The sequence below is a fragment of the Anopheles arabiensis genome, chromosome 3, assembly GCF_016920715.1.
Source record: "Anopheles arabiensis isolate DONGOLA chromosome 3, AaraD3, whole genome shotgun sequence".
NCBI classification, from domain to species: Eukaryota; Metazoa; Arthropoda; class Insecta; order Diptera; family Culicidae; genus Anopheles; species Anopheles arabiensis.
The window spans coordinates 64,936,207-64,948,712 of NC_053518.1; the positions used below are offsets into that span (position 1 = coordinate 64,936,207).

Here is a 12,506-nt window from a genome sequence, read left to right on the forward strand (position 1 = left end):
CAGCGTAACTTCCTGTCGATGTTTGAGTCTTGTTGCTACACCGAACACACCATTTACGGTAGGGTTTGCTCCCAAATACAGCGCTTGCCGAAAGGTCAACAGGATAAAATCCCAGTCTACAGCTTAGGCTCTTCCGAGTCTTCCAACACACGGACATAAAGGTTCGTGAGGTCCACGATGCGTGGGTGATGGTTATCAGCGGAACGGAGAAAGAATCCTACCCCCAGTAGGAAGTGAAAGCGTCCAGAAGACGAACCCGGTTATGGAAACCGAACGCGATGACATTTGCACCCATACTTGGAACCGGGGCGATTGTTTTTAGAGCATTCCACCATTCACCAGTGTCACCTGGCAGGCTGGCTGGCTGGACGATTTATCGCTTGTCGCCGGAAGCTTAAGACCAAGAGAGAGGCAGAGAGACCAAAAAACCAAAAACTTTCGCCGAAAACAATCGTCAGACCATCGTCCATCATGCTGGATTTCGGAAAGCGTTACAGAAATGATGGTCTTCCCACACACACACACCTTTCACACATGCTGGTACGTGCACGTTCGGTGGTTGTGGTTTAATCCTCCAACAGCGCAAACGTACCACCCCGTAAATACCCCTTGATCGGGAGTCGCTCGGTGGAGCGATTTGAAGGATGAGAATTTGATGAGTGACGTGAGTTTGATACCGATTGTAACAAAAACGGGAAGGGAATAAAGTCAAACCTTTGTCTTGATAGCTACCCCTAGTAAAGGATTACAATTCAAAATCCGATTTTGATGGGCAATGTGCTTTGCATGTATGTGTGTGTGCGTGTAAAGGTTCCTCTTGGTACTTGGTGCTACCCTGCTAGTTGGAAATTTATTGAGTGTGTTGGAGAGGACTGATATCAAAGCGTCTTTTCATTAGGCGAAGGGATAACGAGCTTCTAATGGAGTTTGGCGTATTCGCTTGGAAGTCTTTAATTTTGATGATCAGAGCAATTTATTAAACAGTATTTTTACCTGGATTGATATCTTCATTGTGTGCGTTTAATATAAAAAAAGAAAATAATGACTTTTGCTAATGACATTCATCAACTCGGAATGTGGAAAAGCCCTTTTTTCATTATTTATAATCCTCGTTTCGAATAAAAAGTCTCCCAAAATCTTGAAGCTTCATCATCGAATGAATGCAAAAATGACGCATTTTAAACTTCCCTCAAAAGCGGTCCAAAAACGAAAAACATGTACATTCAAACTCGAAACCCATTTCACGGTTGACAGCAGTAGCAGCAGTTGCACGGGAGAGCGGGAGAAGCTTTCCGTATAATAAGCTTTCCCAGGAAAAACAAACCACTTACCAACGGTACGGTACAATAACTATCTTTCCCTCCTATTTTTTTTTTTTGTTTTCTTGGCTAGCCAGAGTTATCATGAAACCCAACCAGCTCGTTGCATTGCACAGTATCAAGTCAAAAGGTTCTCGCTTCTTTTACATGTTTCGCTTCGCCGTCACTGGTATCAGGCACTGTATCAGCAGATTCTGTGACAGCAGCAAACTGGCTGCACTTTAGGACGGGTCCGTCGTCTGATACAGGTGTCAGATAGGTTCAACTGAGTGCAGGGGGGCACAGTAACGAGAAGGGCACACCCCGGAAGCGTTTCGGGTGTATGCAGTGACATAAATCATGGGCCAACTTTTGCTGTCCCGGGCAGGCAGGCACGCTGAGGGCTTGTGAATGTTTTATAATTTTCCTGAGCAATCACTTCCGGAGTTTGTTGCTCATGCTATCACTCCACAACGATGATGCTCTAACCGCTCTCGCTCTTAGATGATAACCTCATGCTTAATCCTGCCCTGTCTATTGCTATGCTGTGCATGCTTTCCATACGTGTGGCGAAGTTATTTGACGCCATTTTGAGCCATACCCCCAGGGGTGGGAATGTTTTCCACGTACCGTGTAGCATTTCTTGCAAAGTGTGCTGCAAGTACAATGGTGGTGAATTTTCATCGCAAAACAGAAAATAAAAGGACAGGGAAGAACAAAAGCTTATGCATTTTCAATGCACTTTTACAGTGATGGAACACACACACAAATTTCTCCGCAAAAGTAAAGCTTCGGTTGACTGTCTTTCCCTTCCGGAAGCGACACATTTTTTTTGTCTCGATGGAAAATAAACAACCTTTGAAAGAAAGGCTGAAAGCGCCATCCAAGCGGAAAAGGAAAACATCTCACCGGTCACAGTGAGTTTTCCGATCCAATTTCGGGAAAAGAGTTGCACATCGAATATGCACCGGAACCAGGACGGGGTAGACAGGGCCAGTTTGTACTTATTTTCGCATCACCGGATCGTTATCAGTGAAGGGAAAAGGCGAGCTTTTCCTTTGTGTGCAATTCAAAACCTCCTTGCATCCCTCCGAGAGGAGCAAAACGTCCCCAAAGAGAAAGGGGCTGTCTTTTGCAGACCTGAATGCCTGGCTCGTTTAAGAAGGATAGTGTTTCGTTTTTTTTGTAGCTTTTATTATTTCACCTTCCTTACTGTACAACATATGATACCTCACAAACAGCACATTTCTTACGTGCCATGTTTCAGAGTCGAGCAGAAGTTGTTGCAAAAGTGTTTGCCCTGGGCCAGGGAAGCGGCTCAAGCGCATGGGAGGTCAGAAGGCTTTGACGGGTTAAGTGCTTCAACTCACAGCACGGCACGCCATCAAACACGTTCGCACGTTTTATGACAGATCGAACTGACAGCGATACCTTCGATGTGTGGATTGTTGGAGCTTTTTTTGTTTTCTGCAGTTCGATTTCACACGAAGAGCCTGCCGGGGAGGTTGTGAGGGCTTGCGAGGGTCCTCTGGATAGTTTTTTTTTCTCTCTAAAGGACACTATCGCCCGTCCGACATAGCATTCCGACCAGCGAAAGGGAACCGGTTAGCCAGGGCGGCTGTAAATGTTATTATATCATCTCCGATGCTTGAGCGGCCGCTGTTTGACTTATTGATGCAGTTGATTGACACATTCGTTAGCGCGCGCATTGAAATGGAATCTCACCCGACCAAGATGTCGATCAGCCCGTGGAGGGACGGAGCAGGAGCGGAGAGCAAACAGCTTACCCGCCCGAAAATGCCGAACATGATTCAACTGTTTTTTTTATCTCATCTCTCAAATGGTGGTAGCCTTTCTTGTTTGTCGTCAATGAAGGCTTTCTGAGCGAGCCTCTCCCCCTATTAGGAACGGGGATTAGGATGCAGAGGTGCATTAGGGAGGTACCGGGGAACACGGTGCACTGGCAAACGTGGCAAACCAGACAGGCGTAACCGTACCAGACTACGCCACATTTTGCCCGTAATTGGTCACAGCCGATTGTGAAACGTTCCTTCGCTGACGTTCGATGACGTTCGGAGCGACGTGACATGAATGACCACGTAAAACGGCACGTTTAGGGATCACAGAAGGAGGTGTGAGTGATTATAAAGTGCCACACAAGGAAGGCATGACGTATTGCGAGGCTTTGTGGTTGAAGCTCATAATGTGCCTACACTGTTCGTGTTGATGGATCGAGGTTAAAGGTCGCGAGATAGAAAAGGCTTTTTGGAATTGCGCACGACCTTGGAGCAGAGGAGGGTCTAAAAAAAGGGAAAGCAGACAAGACACGGTGGACGTAGTTAATTAATCAGTGCACATTTCGGGTGTCTTGGGCGAAAAGGTGCTAATAGGTGCCGGCTATAAAGGTTCGTTTATCAGTTGTTCACACAGTAGCGCAACGAGCGACGGCGAGCCCGGTGTTTGAAGTGTTCCCGCAGCAAAAAGGGAGAATGTTTGTTTAACTGTCAAAACGTGATTATTATGCAACAACGCTACAGCCACAGGGTTGGAAGGAATGCGAGTGGTCTAACTGCTGAATTACAGCAGAGCATGGCGGGAATGTGAGCACTTTTAGTTTTAGTTTTCCTTTCGACTAACTCAGACATTTAGAAGATACGACATGGAGAATATGATATCCGTAAACAATAAGGCTTGCATTCCCTAAGGAATGCAATTCGTTATAGGTTTGTGAATTACCGTTAGGTCTTCTTCTTCTAAATTCTAAATTCTTAACCAAATTATTCACAGGCCTATGTCCCCTTAAGCAGGTCCAAACAATCAAGATTTATTATTTAAAAAGGAAATAAAATAAATCATACTTTTTTGTGATAGCACTAGAAAAATATACAGAGAATATTAGGTGATCAAATTGATCTACACCTAGATGTTCTAATTTTATCATATAAACTATGAAAACAAACTAAAAAATGTGGTATAAAGACAATTCTACTTAAACCAGTGAAATAAGACAGTGCTTTCCAACATTTGTAGGATCGCGGACCACTTGGATTTGAAAATACACTAACTTAGTGGCTAAATCTTAAGATTTTCAGTAAAATTGCCCGAAAATGCGTTATAATTTACCTGTAAATCTAGAAAATCAAAAAAAGGCTTGATATTTCAACACACTGACAGTCTAAATTAAAAAGATGTCCCAGGCAAAACAATAAATCACACATTTTTAATCAACTGCTGATACTTTCACCTTTAAAATGGCATTACTCTACCGCCTACCGCCTAAGACTCTTCAAAGGAAGCCATAATTTAAAGCACAAAATATGATTCTCTTCCACACACTCACCCATAAACCATAAAGCAAATGATTCATGCCTGCAATCGTTCCGACAGGTTTTTTTTATGTCTTCATCAATAAACTCCCAACGACTGTGGGGCGGTAAAAGTCCAACCGTTTACTTCGGCCTTCCTGTCATAAACCTTCGCACGGTGCGGGGTTCGCACAGCGCGCGCTCATTACTAATAATTTACTGAACGGCCAGCAGCCGGCCAGCAGTAAGTTGAGAATAAAACTACACCCGCAACCCGAAAAGCACGTAAATTTGCACCCCATACGACTTTTATGCTTGCGAACCCCATCCCATCCACTACATGCCAGCCGCCGGCAGCATGTGCTAGGGCGTTCGCGCTCAAAGTTTAAATTTAATATCAATCCACGCGGCTTCGATCGATAATTTATTCAAAGCACATTTTATTCCTCATTTCCGGGGACCGTCCCCCTGCCGGGAATCAATTAATTAATCGTGGCCGTGGCGCGACTCGTCGATATAGAGGATAGCGATCTTATACCGCACCTCTCAACGTATCGCAAGCTAATGGAGCTGTACGAAAGGAAGCAGCGTGGTGGAACATTACGGATTCGCTTTTAATTAAATCCACGCGAATTTGCACATGTTAATGATGGCTGCTGGCACTCCTCCACGGTTCAGGATTTTCTACCGATTGGTCGTTTGTTTTAATAAATCGAAGTGCGTAAGAGCTTAACAAAATTCTAAACCCTTTAATAGACATTCAGACACACACACACTTGAAATATTGTGAGAAACAAACAAGAGCTAATAAATGATCTCCTTGTCCACGAGACTTCTCTAGCCCATTTATGACGGGTTATAAATTCCGAACGAAGGGACACGATCTTCTTCTTAAGGGCTCACGGGCTCTGGGTAATCTCAGCAGGTGTCGGTATACGGTTTCTCATCGGATTATTGCTCAACGATTATCTCCCCTTTGCTGTCCAACAGTGAAGGTAGAAAAGGGAGCTCATAAAAAACGGACCCACACCAAACGAAACAAAAAAAAAACCTCTCCAAACGCCTCTCGCGAGGCTCAGAAAGGCGTGCGCGAGCGTCACCATTAATAAATTTGAAACCAATTTGATCCTGCGCTGTTGCGTGTGATTATGAATGAACATGGTGCGCATTAACGGGCCGGGTGTCCGCTTCCAGTTGATGCATGGTCGGTAAGAAATCATCCAAGGGCAGACCCAAGTTCAGGTTTTGGTTTCTCCCTTTTACAGCTCAAACTACGGGGCTTGTTGTCCTCCCAGTTCCTCGGAGTTAAGTTTCGAGCTTGTCATGTTTTTCTTTGGCTCTTCACTTTCTTCCCACGCGGGCACGTTGGGAAGGGAGGTGCAGGAAAGCTTAATTTCTTCTAGCTCTACTGGTACTGGAAACAGATCGCCACTAATGCTATCAAAGCAACACAGGCGGTATGGCGCTGCCTCGATACGGAATCCGATGCCTTTTGGAACAAGTTTTTAATTTGATAACAACTCCGCCGAACACAGAAAGCACAGAAAGAAAGCCTTATAACCAGCACACGAAACAAAAAATAAAACCTCGGCAAACAGACAGACTCTCACACATTCAAAGAGGTTTCCCAACCAGGTCGTTGGACATGGTTTGAGGTTTGGGGTGGCAAAAAAAACCACGATCCCTTGGGAAAAAGGGAGCATTTTCTGTTCAATCTCCCACAGCTTGAAGCTCCACCATTGAGAGGTTGAGCATCTTGCCGTATTCCTAGCTGCACCCAACCGGCCGGTGGTATTTCATGCCGTTTCGGTACAAAAAGGGACTCGGTTGCTGTGTCTGTCTATCTTGCCCCACAACTACATTATGCTTATGACTTCGGTTCTAATTTCGTTTGCTGCTCTAGCACCGGCACAACCTGCAGTGTTGGTTTGTAGCCTACACTCAGGTTTTAATAACGATGGAGACGACGATGAGGACGACGATGATGATGATGATGATGAAACAATTGAGCCATGTAATAGACGAAGGTCTCGGGACTCGAGTGTCTAGGTTGTGAAAAAGGAAAAACCTGCAACCTGGACAGAGATCGAGAGCGCCGTGCTCGTACTCAAACGGTTTTCTTAATTTTTCCAGATACCAATTTATTTTCCCCGACTCGAATTTGTCTTGGGGAAGGGAATATAAGGAACAGAAATTATATTCTGGACCACTACGCACTACTCGCAGCATTACTGTGGAGCAAAAGTATCAAACAAAGACAAGTTACATTGCAGAGAAAATGAGGTTATCGTGTTTTGCTCGCCCGGCCCCGGCAGAAAACAGCGAAAGGTAATTTGAAGGTAATTTTATTTTGCAAACAACAAACGAATCATGAAATGCACAAAGCGTCAGCGGTTTTGCATCTCGCTGCCCGTTTCGGTGTGAGTTACAGTCCTTGACCCTTTTCTGTTGCCGGTGGTGGGACGTTAGAATAACGCAGCTTGGAAGCAAAAGTAAACTGACCACGTTTTAGCACCTTCCCTTGAATGTGTCGAACGCGCAACGAGAATTTAATTCAAAACAAAAAAGCGTCCTCGCTCTGGTTTTACAATTTGTGTGTTATGATTTTCTAAAAATAAGCGTGCGTTCGTGCTCATATTGTGTGAGAGGGACTCATTAGATTTCAATTTTATGCCACTGCAAATTGGCACTTTGTTTCGAAAATTCTCATTACAGGAAGCCGCGTCGAAGGGTGCGCTGGGAGTTTACCTTCGTTAAATTCCATAATTTTACCTTCGTTTGACAAAAAACAACACACGTAAAAACCCAAACCCAACGCTTGACATAAAATGTTTAGCATTATTAGATTGGGAAAGGTGCTCGTTCGATGGCATGCCGGGTTTTGCTTCGTATGAGGTGGAAGCATTTCATTTCCTTCCCCCGTCAAGGCTCATGAGCCGAGGTGTGTCGCAACCAAATTACGTTTTCTTTTAATGAATGCACCCCATCAGATCGCTTTTATCAAATCCAATTTAAAGTCAGACTCCCCGTCGTGCCTGTCGGAGGGGTTGCAAGAAAGAACAACCATCAGACCTTGATTTTGGACCCAAAGACGGATAAAAAAAATCGAAGAAAAGTGTGTCCACACTGGATCCTTGGTGAGGGAAACACGCGGTGGCAACACGCATGAGACTTTTTTGTTGTTGCTGTTGTTGTTTGATATCCTGATGCCAATCTCGGGTAGGGGGGAGGGGGAGTCCCATTTCCGGAGCAACCTTCACAAAATGTGATATCAAAACCTCACAAATGAGTCGTATAAAAGAAATTATTTTTCTTCTGCTTATCGCGACCAGCGAATCCGGCCCAGGCCAGGCCAGGGGTTTTGTTGATCCATCACTGAAGTTCTGAGCTTGTTGTTGCTGTTGTTGGGATTCTTTGTCCCTGTGCTGTGTGATTCTTTCCAGCGGAGCGTTAGGTTGTTTAATTTGTTCTTCATTTTCCACCCCTCGCCCACCCGTCACTCCGTGGCCTTCCCGCAGGATGTGAGCATTCCACGGGCAGAAGAAATCGAGCCTGACATTCCTCGAAAATTTTTGATGGTCGTTTCAATTTGGACGTTTCCTTTTTTGTTGTTGTCTTGATTCCATCTCTCGCGCCCATTCCGGAATGCTTAAGCCGTTTTGAGGCTGACGATGGAGGCAAGATTGAAGTGAGGCAATAACATCGTCCGCACAGACCGAAGGCATAAAGAACGGACGGTTCGCTCCCGTGCTCTCCCACCCTCATGACCTTGTTCTTGTGACGGGGCTGCCTGTGCTTGAGGTCAGTCATCCACCTCATCCTCATGCCTCGGAATCGGCCAACTGGACTGCGGTTTTAGTACACATTCATCAACAAGTTGCCCTCGGAGGGGTGAACAGAGCAAGAAGCAGAAAAAAACCTACTGTAAAAGGATCGGGTACGGGTAAGGTACGCGCTGGAAGCGATTTTTATTCATTCGCCATCAGCATTAAAGGGTTTTGCCGAATTAATTATAGGCTTCTCGTTTTATTACGATCATTCCTTCTTACGTTGGTGTTGTTTTTTTCATTTCGTTTTTGTCGGAAGCTTTCCATTGGTTTCTTGCTGGACCGGCTCTCTCGCATTTTGAACAAAAGGATAAAGAGTTGAAAGGAGTAGGAGTAATAGGAAAAATAAAACAAGGTGAATTTGTGTGAAGCAATTAAAAAAGGCAACCAAAGTCAGTTCCGAAACACGGGGATCATCCCGGATGCCCGGACTTTTGAGTAATCACCACTAATGGAGGTGGAATAAATTAAGGAAGTATAAGGCAAGCCACCGGGCAACCGGCCAAGGAGCTGCAGGCCGTCTAAAAAAAAAAAGGGTCAATCAGCTTGTTGCTGGCCAGTGCTGCTGGCCTGGTTGTATGCTAATTCTGGGTGGCTGAAAAGGATCCTGGTGTTGCTACACACCTTCTTGTTTGTTGCTAACTACTTCCGCTGAGGTGTGCCTTCGGAACGGGTTATGGTGCTAAGAGTATATTTCGATATAGACCCTTTGCGTACTGAAGTCGAACCGATTAACACGTCAATTTTTGTTTTGCAATGTTCATTAGGGTTCAACACCTGTGGGGGAAAGGGTTGAATATCCATGTGGCATAATGTGTGGCACGGACATTTCATTACGTGGCACGTGGGCTTAACAAGACAAGGATGAGGTGATTGAAGGGATATGACGTGTTTTTTTTACTGCATTTTAGCTGGAAAAGCTAAACATCTTACTGAAATTATTTTGCTTTTATTTTTGGGTTTGTAGAAATTTATAAATTAGGTGCTCAAACGTCAATCTCTGACAGTTGAGAGTGAAGCGAAGTGATGCAACCCGATGACAGTTGTTATGTTAAATCGTATAAATAAACCGGTTCAATTGCCACTTGAAAACAGAAAAAGCAAAACGTGTTTTCGTTGTGCAAAGTGTGAAGTGAGATTTAGCTACGTTTACAGGTTTTAAGTTTTAAGTTGATTGTCTCATCGCACCGGACAAGCAAACCATAATTATTTGGCATAATGGAAAAGTCGCCGGTCTCGTAGTACAGTCGTCAACTCGTACGACTTAACAACATGCCCGTCATGGGTTCAATCCCCAAATAGACCGCGCCGTCATACGTAGGACTGACTATCCTGCTATGGGGGGGAATCAATTAGTCACTGAAAGCCAAGCCCACAAGTGGGTACAGGCAGGCCTTGACCGACATCGGTTGTTGAGCCAAAGAAGAAGAAGAGAATGGAAAAGTAAATTGATTAAAGCAAACTTTTGAAAAAAGTTCCTGAATATATAACGAAACAAAACAAAAAATCATACCAAGTGCAAAAATAAATCAATTATTAAATTTTTGAAACTTTCAAAGACTTTCGGTAAAATGTGTACCCACTTTATGAATAGGACATAATTTTGATTCCCACAAAATACTAGGAATCAACCTTCTACCAAGAAAGAAACCTTCCAAACGCTTCCTTCCATTCATTCCCTCCCTCCGTAACCTACAATCGTTTCCAGCACAACGAAAGAGGATGATGGTGATGATGGAAAATCTCCAGAGTAAATAAACACTGGGACAATTTACGACATGAGCCTCTCGAGTGCGTCCCCTTGCGCCTCCCCGGCCCAAATCGTGACATCATTCCACACCGTACACACATCATTCCACACCGCGTGCGTGCGTGCGTGCGTGTGGTGTTTAATTATTACGCTCCACCACAAGACACACCAGCAGACACTTCCCAGGGCAAACATAGTAGTAAACCTTTCCCGACACCAAACGCAACAACCGCAAGCGTCGATTTTTCACGGAAAAAAAGGAAACATTGACTTTGAGACGCGGTGTGTTTTGCTTCACGATGGTGGTTTGTAAGGAAAACTCAATTTGGGGTTCTTCATCACACGCACACACGAAATGATATCAAAATCGATCTAATCCACCGACGAGAGACAGAGAAGGACAGAAAGATAAGATCGCACAAAAAAGAAGGTGTAAGTTTTACAGCGTGTGTTTACCTTCGGGATTTTTCCTTTGCTTCCTTGGGCGGGAGCGCGTGCGGCTAGGCCGTCGTTGGCACCGATGCGAAAGCGAAGTCTGCGAAAAACAAAAACCTCTCAAACCGAGAGGCAGCCGGATGGGTGTGGGATGAGGCAATGGCAACCGGAAAAGCTCACACTTCACTTTTCACGAAAGCAATAAACACCGAGCACAACGAGCACTTTTACACAAAGAAACAAACACGCACACACATACACACACTTCCTTTATCGAAAAACGCGCCGCGCGTAATCCTTTCAAATGCGTTTTTTGCCGCTGTTGTTGTTGTTAATGCTGCTACTCCTGTTGTTGGTAGAATGGCACACTAGATCATTATTTATTTACGCACGCTTTTCCATTCCCTTCGGCAAGGCGAAAGCAAACAACGGGGTTGGAGGTTAGTAGAATTCGATCATTCAATTCGCACTGAATGTGGAAGATTGTACGTCTGTGTGTCTGTATATGAGTCTGGGTGTGGGTGTGTTTTATTACATCTGTATTCCAACCGCTTGGCGGGGATGCTGCCGCGGACACTGCACACTACCAACGCACTGTTACGGTCGAGAATATGTATTAAACAAACTCGGTACGCGCTGCCGCGAGCTTTGAAGTACGTTTTTCCAGGGCTTTTGGTTGAAATACACACACACACAAAACCGGCACACGAAGCGCGAAATCGATCAATACGACGCCGGGCAAAGGTTTAAAATGGGAAAATTTGACGGAAAACTGCAAATAAAACGACTGAAGAATGCACGGTCCCTACTCGAGAGCTTACGAGACGGTGAGAGGTTTGGTTTAGAAACAAACAAGACGAAGGAAAGGGAACTACCTTTCCGCAGGGAACGCGTTAAATCAATACGCTCACGTCAAAGGACCGCTTGCGGAAGCGGATCGGAAATTCGCGACTTCCACGTGTCGTACAAGTGACAAGGGTAAGCGCAGTAAATCAACGGAAGAAATACTTTCAAAAAAAGGGATGAATATGAGTATTATTTAATTTTAAATGTTTTTGCTGCTCTTCACACTTTACACAAAATCCAACTTGAAGCCAATTTATTTAATTTCCTATAAAGCTATAGGAACACTTTGCACCAACTCCTGAAAACCCTTCGCGACTGGACTTGGAGCACCAACAAACCTGGTTCGCAAGACACACAATCGTACCACCTGGTACCACAACCGCACCGGACGACGCACGAGAGTGAAATGAACGCGCGATGAACGGCGATGCTTGGGTATGCTGCGAGCAGCATAAACTTCTGCGAGCATGCCGGTAGTGATCGTGTGCCTGGCGTAAGCGTGCGGCTTTTTTGTGTCTTGGCCGCTTGCTTCGGGTCACTCAGTACGTCGGGTCGGGTTTCCATCAGGGAGAGCGCGCGAGAGAGCTTGTACCGGTAGAAGTTTTTGGTGTTTTTTACGTGTGTTTCGTACACGTAACTCACGCGATGGTGTTTTATGCGTATTCTTGTTGGAGGAATAACATTTCCAAAGCGTCTGCACACAAGCTGTTTTGATTTCAATTTTAATTTTAATATAGAACATTTCGTAGTTAATGTGCAATTTTAGAAAAAAATATCAATAAAAAATTGATGAATTTTCAATAATCATCAACTCAATAATAAATAAATAAAATTAAATAAGTAAAAAAATAAATAAATATGTAAAGAAGCAAATAAATAAATGAATAAAATAAAAATAAATAAATAAATAAGTAACTAAATACATAAACAATGAAATAGATGAATAAATAAATTGCAATACAATGAAAACATTTGATTTTTATACTTGTTACAACTAGTATTCAAAACCAAATTAATATACGAACAGTCAGGATAAAATGAATAA

General features: G+C 44.1%; 1 protein-coding gene across 3 annotated transcripts in view; it reads right to left on the bottom strand.

Moving 5' to 3' along the window:
- Positions 1-11,915, bottom strand: part of LOC120902751 (somatomedin-B and thrombospondin type-1 domain-containing protein) — a 33,067-nt gene extending 21,152 nt beyond the window's left edge. The window contains exons 1-2 of one of the 3 annotated variants that reach the window (XM_040311743.1): positions 11,800-11,915; positions 10,637-10,961 (exon numbers count right to left, since the gene is read on the bottom strand). The gene's annotated coding sequence lies outside the window, so the exon portion shown is untranslated. Of the gene's footprint in view, positions 1-10,636; positions 11,021-11,799 lie in introns of all 3 variants that reach the window. The other 2 variants (XM_040311745.1, XM_040311746.1) reach the window with 2 other exon arrangements.
- Positions 11,916-12,506: the final 591 nt, after the last annotated feature.